Below are 14,460 nucleotides of genomic sequence, written 5' to 3'. Positions count from 1 at the left end.
CCGAGCAGAGATATAACAAAGGTGCGTTTTTGTTTGTTTTTCTTGCCAATGCTTTTGTAACGTAACTACTAGGAAGCGGAAAGGAATCGGAGGAAGGAAATACAGAAAGGAAAGAAGCCTCTACGCTTGTCCTACCTCTCTTTTCTGACACATATTTTATCAGCGCCATCTGTCTCAAGAAAACTTAAGTACAGTAAACAAGTCGCTTGAGTGCAGCACGGTTGACGCCGCTAGGCGGAACGAAAAAGCTATTTCTCTAGTGGAAGCGAGAGTACTATCGACTATCACCGGTCCCTTTCACGGATGTGACTGTCAGATTTCCCTGGTCAAGAATCCTTAAAGCACCCATGATACTCGACTCCGGCCCTCAATAAGATTGACAGTTCATTTATTTTAGTAACCTATCTCAACTGGGGAGGGTTTAGCTGCAGATTTTTCGGTTCAGAATCAGGGTTTTCGTTGTAACATTCACCGACAGCTCTACTTATTCCCATACTTATATTCACTTATTACTTATACTACTTATACTTATGCTACTTATACTCACTTATTCCCAGTTCTCTTTTTTAGATGGCGGAGACCGCAGTTTTATGTCCCCTTTGTGAACGTTCAATAGACACCTCAGAATCGTCGGTACTGGCAGAAAAAGGAGCTACGGTAATCAATGAAGCTAGCAAAACGAGAGGTACCAGCATCTCTGTCGAGGCAGGGAACCAAGTCCATGTTACTTGCAGAAAGACTTTCACAAACAAAATATACTTGTCAAAAATTGAGAATGAGAGACGACGAACCTTGCAAGAAAAGACGGAAGCAGAAAAAGTGGTATTCCGATCACGGACTCCAAGTTTCAACTTCCAAGAGTGTTGCTTTTTCTGCACTACAAGGATAAATCTCAACACTACCCACAGAAAAAGACACGAGTGGTACAAGGTTTGGACTAAAGACTTTGAAGAGAGTATAAAGGCAGTGTGCAAAAGCCGTGATGCTGGTTGGTCAAATAACGTTTTCCGCCGAATATGTGCAGTGTCAGACCTGCACGCAGTTTACGCAATTTATCACAAAGCCTGTTCTTCTATGTTTCAATTAAATAAGAGCCTTCCAGCCAGATTTGCGACGCAAGAACTTTTTGGAATACTCGAAGATACTTAGCCAGATAAAAAACGTCCAAAAAGGGGGAGGCCAAGTCAAGATGAAAGATATCAGGCGTTTTTGAAGCTGGCTACTTTTTTCGAAGAAAATGAAGAAGAGCAGTATACAGTCAGTGAATTTGTTGTTGAAATGGGAGAGCTTTTGAATGGGACAGACCTTGAACCGTACTCTAACAAGTACTTGAAGAGCAAGCTTCTGGAATATTTCAGTGACCAGCTAGTATTTGCAACTATTGACGGTAAGGCTGACGTGGTGACATTCAAAGAAAAAGCATCAGCGATACTCCAGAATTTTTATTACTTGGACAAAACCGATAACGAAGAGAGTGAGAAAATCAAGCTTATTAGAGCAGCAGCAAAGATTATCAAAAGTGATATCAAAGGACTGCCAGCACAGAAAGAATCATTGGGATATTAGTGAGATGAAGCAGAAGCTAGGAACAGATGTCAGCAATCTGATACCATTCTGTCATGCCGTGCTGGTTTGTGACACAACCTATCACCTTTACGGAATAGGAAAGGGCAAAGCCGTTCAGCTGCTACTTTCCAACAAGAGTTTCAGGGACAGCGCTGCTATATTTGGCGACAAGCTCGCATCGCTTGACGATATCGTGGCAGCAGGAGAGCGAGCATTGTTGATACTGTACGGTTGCCCTGATGTTTCGAACCTGGACACTGCCAGAAAGCTAATCTTTCACAGAAAAGTGAGCACTGCCACCACTTTCGTGCATCCACAAGAACTGCCACCGACTCAGGCAGCAGCGAAGTACCACTCGCTACGTGTCTGCTGCCAAGTTCAAATCTGGCTCGGGAACCCAGTAGACCCTTTACGCCTGGGATGGAAACTACAGGATAACGAAGTTTTTGCGCGAATAAAGACAGATATTCCTGCCGCTTCGTCTCAGTTGCTGAAAATTATCAACTGTTCCCGTTGTATTGACGGCTGTGATACTGAAAATTGTATCTATAAGAAAAACAGACTTAAGTTTACTATAGCCTGCCGTACGTGTCAGGGACAATCGTGCAACAATTCGTGCAACAATTCGAAACTTAGTGAAGAAGAATAACAGTTAACTGTGATGATGAAAAATCTAGTTCCTACATTTCGATGATGTGCAATTTCTATATATTTGAAAAATAAGATAAAAGCTTTTCTCTGAACACTTTAAGTTAGAACCTACCTTGTCTCATGGTGTTTGGCGCTGAGGTGTTTCGTCCTTCCTGTTTATTGTTGTTTAGTCTTTTTTTCTAAGCTTTTCGTTTATATAGCCAAATAGACTACAAGAACGACAAACTTATTCCGTAGTAGACCTTGATAAACGCTGGTAAGAGTTTTTTTTCCCAAAGACACAGTTTTTCCCCATTTTTTTTTTGCTGATAAATATTTTTCTTTTGGTCAGGTAACGAAATGAGTATCAGAAATGAATTCAGAGCCAAAAGCTGATCTAAAAAGATGTGTAAAACATTATAGTTTACGTTTTTAATTTTTTCCCGGTTTTTGAGAAAAGAAATAAAAAAACATTAAAAAAAACAATTTCGCATCGAGCTAGAGATTTAGATTTTTGATATATTGTTAAGCATTTTTTTTCCGGTCCGGATGGTGAAGAAACTATTTCTATACCAATTTTTTCCTGGTCAAAACTTATTTTTCTCCTACTACTGAACGCTTTCTAACTGGGCAGCATTCTAATGTCCCCAGATCTCTGCCCCGTAATGGAGAATCGGCATAATCTTAGATAAAAAAAACCCCTCTTATGCAAAGACAAATTCGTTATTCCACTAATTTTATTTTTGAAAAGTGAAAATGTTGCAGCTCTTCCCCTATTTAACACTTCTTCAATATGAGAACTCAATCCACCATTACTTTGGAAGATATAACCAAGATACTTTATTATTTCAACTACTTCTAATTGTTGTCCTCCAAATACAAATGTATTATCAATTTTTGCATGCCTTTTACTGAAAACAACCAATTTATTTTCCAAAACGTTCAGCTGTAACTTTTTCATTTGTAAGCATTACTCAATCAAATTCAGTAACAACTGAAGCTTCCTTGCCAACTTTGCCACCAATGAGTGTCATCTGCAAATAATAACACCGAAAAATTAATTTTTCCAAAACACAGTTTTGGAGCCCATTTTTTCCAGAAACTCTATATCATTCAAAAACAAACCGAACAGTCTCGGGGACATGGCGCTGCTCTGCTTCACTCCTTTCTTATGGTCAAATAACCTGGAAAATCCCGAACCTGCAACCGTGACCATAGACTTAGTCCCAGAATACATACCAACAAATAAACGAATAAAACTTAAAGGTAGACCTACATCTCTTAAACACTTTTCAAGGAGAGCTCTATCTACATTGTCGAATGCCTTTCTTAAGTCTAGAAACACAAAATACAGCTTTTTTCTGCCTGATCCATACTTCTCTATCAGTGCACTTAACACCAATGCTCTATCCAACGTAAGTAGAGTGCTAACTTATACTTCTACGGGACGTATAGGAATTCCCATGCTATTCTACGGGACCTATACACCTTTTCAAACAGAGTGAGTATCCTCTCACATGGTCTTCCATTTTGCTGGGACGTATAGGAATTATCATGCTATTTGCTGGGACGTATAGGAAAAACATTTCCAGAGCATATACTTATGGATTTGGGTGGATTATGTTCCTTCCAATGTTATTCTATGGGACCTCTACACGTGATTAAACACGTTTTGCTTGCCTTTCTTTGGTACCTTTCCAAACGAGCGGGGATTCCCCTCCGGTTCACACACATTGCAAAAAAGCGAGCAGTATGAGCGGGGATTCCCCACACAAGTTTGTTTCAACTCCAAGTTTTTCAACCAGACTGTTTTTTGAGCCAACATCTGTTTTTTAGGGGGCCAATCAGAGACAACGGAGGTATTTACTCCTCTCTCTCTCTCTCAATTTGTTGTTGTTGATAGCTCAGTTTCATTGTGGCAGTGAGACTGTCAACACATGAAAAAATGTTCCATACATGCCCACTATGTATGTACACACTGGGCAGCTGGTCATCATGTGAGAATTGCCAAAAACTGTAGATTATGCAACCCGTGTAAATTACATAGAGGATATACTGTAAAAATTAAAGGTTGTAATTCCTGTCATGAAGAGGTGTGTGACTCTCATCCTAAAGGGCACCTATGCTCCAATTGCCACTATGATAAATGTAATCAGTGGGAGAATACATATCCCGGTATGATTGGAAAGAATCCTAAGCGTGATTTTAGTTTATTGCTAAGAGATTGGTATCGTCGTGGTTTTAGATTGTTCTGGGAGGAGGAGCCGGGTCAGCGATTCAACTGTTGGAACAAAAAAAGAATTTGGTTTCTACGTCATCGTTGTGAAGACAATGACTACTATGATTATAAGCCCACTGATTTTTATTTGGCTGTGACGGAATGTGATTCGCCACTTGAGGACATTGTGACATTACTTCAAATAAACAAATTAAAACATGTGAATTCTAAAGAATGAATGAGAATAGTATCATTGACTATATAAAGAGATATGACAAGAGTGAAGTTACACTCCATTGTAGAAAATGCGACCCTGACATTGCAGTATATCAGGATCAGCATACTGTGAATTTGGATAATCTACCTGCATTAGTTGTTGTCGACAAATACCTAGTAGAAGATGAAATCTAAAGAGTAGAAAAGTCGTTTTTATCATGTCCATACAATATTTTTATTGATAAACAATTTCACATACATTTTTAGAACATTTTATTCGTAGGGCACTAAAATCAATATTAAACAAGCTTGTAAGTATATTTTCCACTAGAAGGTCGTTCAATCGAGGTACGTCAACATAGATGTCGAGAAACTGCTTGTAGTTATATCCACGACATCTGAACATGAAAAAGAGTAGTGCATGAAAGCCACATGTCTTAGTCGTTAAATCCTGTACTCTTCGTTGATTTTGAATAATAGTTTTCCCACTGCTTTCAATAAAGTTCCTGATGTATGGAGTGTAGAATTTATACGATAGGCCAAGAGGATCAAAAATTCAATACTCTTCGCTGTTTGAAAGAGGCATAGCCAATGGCCAGTCTTCAAAGTCGAAGGACTGCTATTAGCAATGATTAGGGTATTGTTAATACTTGGAATTTTTTCAATGAAGTCCGATGGTATGCAATAGGACTTGTACTGGGACATGTATGGATCCGTACTAAATACGTTGATTATTTGGTTTGTGTTCATGGTGCTAGGTCTAGTAGAACACTGCCGTCGGGTGTGATTTCCCAATAGGTTTCAAATTGACTCAATGATATTAGCGTGATACTTTCAGTCAAAGCATCAGCAAATGAGCATTCTAAACATACAGTCCCTGTTCGTACTATGTTCAAATCCTGAGTCCCCGACATATCCAAAACAATTACACCGTGATGTTTTTAAAACATTGAATCGGTTATTCCATTTTCAAATAGTTGGGAGTCATGATCTAGGGATTGCACGGTCAACTCGTAGAGAGTTCTATAGAATTTTTTGTTAAATGATAGAGTGTGCAGTGGAATACCATTTACTTTGCACACAAGGCTAGATAGACCAAAAAATTAAAATCTTTGGGGGATTCAGTCCAGTATCCAACGGCACTGCCACTCTTAACAAAGGCCAAAGCCACTTTTGATGGGATTTCTCCATTGATAAATGATGAATCGGTATAGCTACGAGAGCCGGCGGCAATGTGACGTTGATTGGTGATCGTATGGGGGACAAGAAGTTTAATGTTGTTGCCATTGGCTCTTAGCTTTTCCACTGCCAATGCAACAGAGCTCATAACCTGTTGTTTTCGAACGTGGAAGATTGCCGATGTGATAATGACATTTGCATCGGGTGCTGCAGGAACAGTTTTTCTCAAAATGAAATTCGATGGGGCCAGTTGCAACTTTATGTCAATCTTGACATTGGGGGGTAGCCATTGAGATATATTGAATATCTCATGATTTAATTTTCCATCCAGATGATACTCCTGGCTCACTGCAGTAGTCAACTCACCGTCAGTATCAACACCTGATCGATATTCATAGCCCAATGATTGTCCTCTCAACTCCTTGTATGCCTTTGGTGTCATCATCATAAATTGTACGTAGCTTGCATAGTTGGATAAATTATTGCTAGTGCTCACCAATGTTCCATTGATAAATACATTTATTTGTTTGAATAGATTGTGTAGAATACAGTTCTCGTAGGAGAGACCGTCGACAACAGTTGGAGTTGTATTATCTGACTTTTTCGTCACCGCAACATTTAAATCAATAAATGTTGATGACAAATCAATGAAATAGTCTTCATTGGAAAATATTTGAAAGTGTATATTTTCCAAGAGGGGTTGTTGGGGATGAAATTGTTCATAATAGCCATACTTGACACTGACATCAACATTTTCACCATTGAATAGATTCAATGAGGAGCTGATTGATGGATATGATTCCTTGTGGGGGAGATAAGTCATCTTAAGAGAAGAAATCCTTCTTTGATCTAACACTCTTTTTCTTCTTCTTATTGGTCTTCCTTGTTTTATTCCTCAAAGTCCTTGTTGATGTTCTTCGATTACCGCCTGGGTGGAGACTGATGAGTGAATGACGTGTACGCATCCTTTTCAACCCCTCCCCATTTTGCCGAGGTTTTCATTGCTCACCAACGGCTCTTGCTGAAGATCTAATATTTTCCTTAACACTCTCTTTGAAATTCTGGCCCGACCCCCAGTCCTGTTGTGTGGAGGCAGAAAAATTTGATGCAGCAGGTACAAGATATTTTCTGGCAAGGGGTAGTGCAGAACGAAATAGCCTAGCAAACCAGCTACCAAGACCATAGTCAGACATTGTAGTACGTCCCTTGTAGTAGTCCAATTCATTGCCTATTTGACGTGGACTCAGAACACCACCATAGCAATAGATATCGGGGCAAACAAATGGAATTCTTCTATTGTTCATTTTAGGTGCTGGTGTTGCAAACAATGGGTCGAAAATGACATGTAATCACTGCTAAGCCTTTTGTTATTGCTAGAGGATCACCCAATTCACTTCTTAGTGTTAATTGACAGAGTTCCAATGTTTACAGGAACATACTGAAGATGATTTATATTATAGTGATGAACAAGTTCATGGGTTGTTTTTCATTCAAGAACACGTAGGAGGGGGACATTTGAATTACCAACTCTCGATGTTTCCACAAAAGATACATAAAGAAATATGCAAGAGTCCGAGGCAAAACCAGGTGGATAATAAGCAAAAGTAACTTGATCCATCCCGTAAACGGTGCCAGGATTTTTCCCATTGATCATATTCTGTTTAAAGCCAAGAACGTCTCTCAGATTATCATTGAGAATAATTATTTCAGTGTCAACAGGTGAGGTAATGTAAATCCTATCGTGTTCCAATGAATAATTAAAATGGAATGTACCATTCCTACGATGAGATTTTTCTATTGATTGCACGACACATATCTCTCATATCATCATATTCAATATATTTTAATTTAACATGTGGATATTCGCTAGATTTAAGTGCTTCAACCAATTCATAGTCGACAAAGAGTGTCCAATCAAATGGTATAACTTTTATATCATACACACGATCCTTTCTCAGGATGTCATAGGTATTTTTGAAAATACAGTCGACAAGAGCCACTTCATAGGCACCGTCAAATTTGATAGCGGGGGAAAATTTCGTTAAAAAATCACTTGTTTTATTAAAGTCATTGTAGAGAGGATCGGAAACGTTGGACATAAATGTTGCATAGAAATCATTGGGCATTGTCAATATCTTCAACACCGATCCATGAATCAAAGTCAGAGTTGTATCCTAGCCACCGAACAAGTAACTGTTTCCTACCCCTGTGAGTACGAGTCTTTAATATCTTTTCAATTTGATAGATTTCACTATTATTTTTAGCTTTTTGTAGCTCATAGTCATAAAAGCCGCCGAGAATTTCTTCATCTTTGGTATCGCGCAAACGATAAGTTATGTGTTTAGTGTCTTGGATTGTCTCCACTTTAAAAAGTTATGTGGACACCAAGTAGTTACCCTTTTCAAACATATTAGTTGTTCTTTTACATTGAACAGTATCACCAACATCGAATTTATTGTTCTTCTTGACAATTTTTTCATTGCAACATTGTTTAAGAAAAGTGTCAATTGCATCATGATCAGAATGATGAACTTCCGTTGGGGTTGAACTGGACAATGATTGATAAGGTCATTGATTATAAATCAACATAATTTTATCTAAATTATGAATAAAAGCAAATCTATTTTTCAATGTGCAAATGTTGAGATTAAATTTTGAATTCTTCTTAACAATTATTCGGCCATTGCAAACTTTATAGGGCTATGACGATGATAGAGCAGTGTATTATTTTTCGCTAGTACTTTTCCAACATGGCGATTAACAAATTCACAAATGAAACCTGTTCGAATTTTTTTATACGAATCCTGTGCAAGAATACTTTCGACAAACAGGGCAACTTCAACACTTCTCTTTGACCTCAATAGAATTACATATACATAGAGACAAAAGATACCGATTACATGTAGAATGTAGTTTTCCGGTGTATTGGAACGTCTTTGAACCGCATATACAGTTAGGAGATCTGTTTGCATTATATGCAATGGGAAAAAGCCTTTAGTTTTTCGATAATGATTAGCACGAAGTCTATGATTTCTATGAAGAGTGTAAATTGATTCATTTTGTAGATAGTCTTGTACACTTTTAGTGGGAACACCAGTGACTTTGGAAAGAGTTGTGGGGGAACTTAAACTCCTCACTTCACCAATATTTTCATAAGCACTTTTCTGAACTTCAGCCATTTGGAATGTAAATTTGTAGTGTAACCTCCACTACCCTTTTGTATACTGGTGGTTGGTGGTGGTGATGTTGACTTCATACGTCTTCGCTTTTTTTCTAGCTATCAATGGTGTACTACTGCTCCTCATTATTGTCAAGTTTCCACTTGGTGTGCTAGTATTTTCCAAAATTGATTTAAAATCTTCTTCTTCTTCTTCATATTTTAATGGTGCTGTTGATGCATGTTCATTTAATGTTTTTAGAATTTGCCTACTGCTAATAAGGCTTTTGGGGAAGTAATGGATTTAGAAAGTTGTATAGATGAGCGTCAAATGACAATAGTCCTTAACAATTTGTAACCATATCATAGATTAAATCAAGTATATTATAGCTCTTTCCCTGAATTATAATCTCTTTCCATGAGAGATAAGTTAGGAGTCGTTTAATTTGTTCACGATATGAGTGGGGCATTAGATTTACAATTTTAGAGACAATTTATTCCAAATACATCATTTTAAATTTTGCTCCAGTAGCAGCAGCAGCAGCAGACTCCTGAGGAGATGATTCTTTTTTGTGATCAATACCACTGGCCTTCGCACGATAGGGCTTATGTTTGTCCACTCGGCGAAGTGCATCTTGAAGTAAAAGTAGTTTTTTTATCATCCTCAATATTCTCATTGTCAATGAATTTACTAAGATTTTCCTGAAAGTGTTCCACAGGTGAAAGAGCGAGTTCTATTGGAGTCAATTTATAGGGTTTGGCCATTCTATCTAGAGAAAACTGTTTACAAGTCCTGCAATAATCGGTAGTAAAAGTGTGAAAAAGCTACCACCCGCCTGAAGAAGTCGTTTCCTTTTAAAATTCTTTCCTTTGTTTTTAAAGGCCAATGTATGTACAATGGAACGATGTTGCTTTGCCTGTTGCTTACCTACTTCTGGCAGTTGAGCATTGCCCTCGGTCAAATTTAAACAAAGTTCAGATATTAGATTAATGAAATCATTGTCAATACCATGTTTGAGCATGGATTTTCTAAGTGGGGGTTTTGAAGTGCTTAGAACAGAAAATAAATGTCTATTTTCATGTAGTTTCTTCAGTGTCATGATAGCGACTAATAGCCTTTCTTAGTGTTCACGGGGAGATATACTGTAATTTCATTGTCAAAAATATCTGTGACTAAACGCAAATCCTCGGGTGTCTTTTGATTAAGATCCAATAGGAAATAACCGTAGGGTTTATTATTTGCCTGATTGTACGCTGAGAGCAGAAATTTGAGGGCACCTGGATAGATTTGTTTACTGAGAGTTATTAGGGAGCTAGAACCACAAACAACTTTGTAGATGACATAGTAGGTGCAGTTCAATGCAAGTGTTCGCATACATTTGCTCTGATGAAAGAGATTGTGTAGAACCAGAGTAATTGAAATCTGTTCATGATGAGAGCGAACGGTGAACAATTGCAGCATTTCCTGGGACCATTGTTCAATAGATTCAGCAAGATCGTCAATAATCAGCCAAGAGTTTGGTTAAATAATGTTGAAAACATCAAGTCCCTGTATGAATTGTATCTGCACCAATCCCGTCGTGGCAATTGCTTTTATTTTATCGTATGACTCCTGCCAAATACTGTACCAATAGTAGATTTTTTCGGCTTTTCCACAAACATTTTATCACAATTTTTAATTATTTTAGTTAAGAGTGTTGTTTTGCCCGACATTGACGGCCCACACAGAAATGATCTGAATGGTGTTTTAAATTGATACAAGTTCCCTTCAACAGATCACCTGGACAACTAACTGTAGACTATAGTTGTCTAATGACTAAATAATTTCCCCTATTACTACTAGTCTGTTCAAGAACAAAATCAACAAAATCTAGTCTGTTAAAGAATCGTATTTCTTGTATTATAAACAGCACTTTACAGAAAACAAAGAAAAATACACTATTTAAATTTATTTATAAAAAAATGCAATAGAAAAAAGCACTTAAAATAATATCACTTTTTTTTCAATGCAACTTGTATATTTACAAAAGCACAAAAAAACTGCTCTAAGTAAAAAAAATAACTTTGGTAGTAGCGGTGCACCCCCCGCTGGCGGCCGCCCCCCGGGCCGCAAGGCCCCCCCCCAAGGTTTTGGGAAAAATTTATTGGACTTTACTCAACCCGAGACTGTCCCTATGGCTAACACATTCGGCTCGGTCGGAAGTTAAATAGTTCCCCAGGGGGAGGGTAGTTACACCGTCATGACAAACACAGACCTTGTCGGAAATACTCATGGCAATTTTTTCTACATTTACAGTAAACTTCCTGTAGTTGAGTGAACGAATTACCAGCAAATTGGCTTGTTGAATTTTACTCTGAATAATATAGTTCCTCTTAATGTTTATGTTAAAAGTTTTTCCATTATTGTATACGGGCAGTCCTTTGCAACAATATTTAATTTTCCTGTTATTCATTAGTAAAAATTACACTTTCGGAATCAGTATCGCACAACGGGAGATCAAGTAACGTATCAGTTATGATTTAGAAAATAAAATCTGATTTGGTACCCGACGTTTCACTAGCTCTGGGTAAAGCCCACTCCAATAGGTGTAGTCCATCCGCGAGCTGATGATTTCACCGTGAGCCAAATCATCAAGTAGGCTTGGGGTTTTTGCTTTTAGCAGTAGAGAATCTGTGTCCCCATAGCAGACCTCTACTTGCCCCTTCTCCGGTCACTGTACCCTAGCCACATTGTAGTAGAATTCCAAAAGGAGCTTTTTAGAGATCTCCAAGATCGCACTGCCTGCAGCAATATTTTTATTCAGGACAATGTTTCTTTTTTTCCTAATCAATAGTACCATGTCCGGGCCAATGATTGTGAAGGAACTGTAATTTGGATCGGCAATAATTCGAGCAAATTGTTTGGGATCGGTCACGACGTCACAACGATTCCTACTGCGAACACTCTCGCAGATTTTACCAAAAGCCAAATTCAAAATGAGCTTATAAATTTCTTTTTCGACTTTCGTTTGCGCTTCAGAATGTTTCTTGACAAAGGTGTCAACAAACTTTTTCAGATAGGGTTTTTGGCTAAACTGAAGGGCTCTATGAACCTTTGTGACGTTGAAACCGTTGTTGCACATCCATTTTAAAGCCACATGATGTAAAACAATATTTTTTTTCGGCAGTAGGTCAGCAATAGGTTTTTGTTTTGAAGGTGACCAATGCAATCCGTCCAACTCGACTAAACGCTTATTGCGAGGGCTCAAAGAGTCCCTAGTTACAGGTCTATTGATGCATGGGAAAACAAAATCTGTTACTGAATCGTGAAGCTCAACTGGTATCTCCAAAGAACCATCCAACCGGCCCATTCTCCTCAACACTGTCAATGTTGGGGAAATGTGGGGGCTTGAGGGTCATTGAGCCATTTATAGTATTCGCAGGGTAGCGCATAATGAGACATGGCCGAGGGGTAGAGAGAATTCATATCAAGAAAACTACATCCGATTTTGTCCCCGTCTTCTCTTCAGTTGGATCAGTTTTCAAGATACGATCCCCGTGAAAAACGTATCCACCCCTCATTAACCTGTCGATGAACAAGTGGTGGTCGATGTCAGTGATCAGCCCAATTTTTCCGCCGCTAATTCTTAGGATAAGGTCCATTACCAAATGAGGAGATGAAACATAATATCGTAAATCAAGATTAAATTCTCCATTGATTCTTTACGTATTTTTACACATAATGTCTAACAGAGTTAACACATCACTTGACATATACAGCTTGCAGTAGTCAAATCTATTTTTACACCCTCCCTCTGCCCACACTATTTTAGCAAAACTGTATTCATCAGGGGTGCACCTACGATCGTGTAGACTGTCGTAAAACGATTCGATCGAGGGAATAGTTTCCTCGGCGAATCTCGACATGGAACAATAATAATCATAAGGATAGATGCCCTTGATCGTCAACAAATCTTATAAATCATTTGGAAATTTTTGCCTGAGAAGGGGGAAAGCGTTGCAGCCGTCATCATTTTTCTGCACTTGAATTAGTTCGCTAAATGATTTGGGGAAAAAACTGTAGGAACCTAAAAAGCGAATTTTATTCGTGTAATCAACATCGTCTTCAACAAATCTCCACATAAATTCCAAAACAAGCAACTTTTCCGATGATCTAGGAATGATTTTGTAGGAAAAGCTGTCTATCACCCATGCAAAATCCAAGTTCCATTTCTTTGAAGATGTGCCATTGCTGGTAGCACATACTTCAGATCGTAGTTAGAATTATGTATAGAAACCGGATGAAAGAGCTGCAGTTTAATTTTGAAATTACTTGAATTGTGATCCCACCCCCGAAAGTTACTTTTCCCCGTTGAATTGGGATCAATAAGGTGATTATGATCCTGTACAGCGTCTTTTGAGTCAAGAGCACCGTTACAAACCCAACAAATTTTCCCCTTTTCTAGAGCCAGTTGCTCCTTATCTGATAATGACATTGGGTAGTTGGTGTGACGCAATCGTGAAATTGCACCGTTCGCTGTTTTTATTAAAGACACCAATAAATTCTCCATGCTACCCTCCTCATCCATAGCCAAAAAACTCTTCCAGCTGCATTTTATTATTAGAATCGTGACGGGCATGCACATAGGAACACGCAGTGCCCGTTGCTCCTTATCTGATAATGACATCGGGTAGTTGGTGTGACGCAATCGTGAAATTGCACCGTTCGCTGTTTTTATTAAAGACACCAATAAATTCTCCATGCTACCCTCCTCATCCATAGCCAAAAAACTCTTCCAGCTGCATTTTATTATTAGAATCGTGACGGGCATGCACATAGGAACACGGAACTAGTTTGTGTTCCTTGACTATATTTGGCCTTGATGGGTCCGATACCTCCACCAGACTTGATTCCCAAGCCAAAGATTGCTTATCAGCTTGTAGCAGAGAATTTTGAAGTTTTTAAATTATAAAGTATCTTTGCCTTCTGTTGGCATTTCTATTCTTTGATTGCCATGAATTTTACAATATCTCATGTGATCTGTCGATGTTTGTTCATTTCAAAATGCGGAAAGGCACATAGGGCAATAGAGACGTTCCCCTTTCTTCACGCCTTGGGATAAGAGTCGACTAATTGCCGTAACGGGAAAAAAATGACCATAGGAATTTACATCTTTGGGGGGTTCATAAATAACCCAAACCCAATTTTTAACATTATCTACCGACGGTGTCCTACCTGAATATAAAATCCCTTTTTTATTTGGTTTCTTTCCCCCATTTACAAATTCTGTGTCATACTGGAGAACAACCACCTCTAACCCAAGATTTTCATTTGTTTTTTCAAATATGGTTATTTCTTTTAAGGACACCGGATACTACCCCTCTAAACAGTCAAAATTTACTTTAGGGAAATTTTAACCACGGTTACGTGCAAGTCCGTCGAGATTTTTCATTGATCACTCATTTTTAATGTGTTATGGGCTGCTACTAAAAATGCATACTTAAAGCATTGCAA

General features: G+C 38.3%; 1 protein-coding gene across 3 annotated transcripts in view; it reads right to left on the bottom strand.

The window, feature by feature from the left end:
* Positions 1 to 14,460, bottom strand: part of LOC148942825 (vesicle transport protein USE1-like) — a 111,311-nt gene that overhangs the window by 59,775 nt on the left and 37,076 nt on the right. The gene's annotated exons all lie outside the window — the stretch shown is intronic.

The sequence above is a fragment of the Artemia sp. Qi Xiang Cuo genome, chromosome 16 (assembly GCF_049724085.1).
Source record: "Artemia sp. Qi Xiang Cuo chromosome 16, ASM4972408v1, whole genome shotgun sequence".
Taxonomy (NCBI): domain Eukaryota; kingdom Metazoa; phylum Arthropoda; class Branchiopoda; order Anostraca; family Artemiidae; genus Artemia; species Artemia sp. Qi Xiang Cuo.
This window is presented reverse-complemented; position numbering and strand designations above follow the sequence as displayed.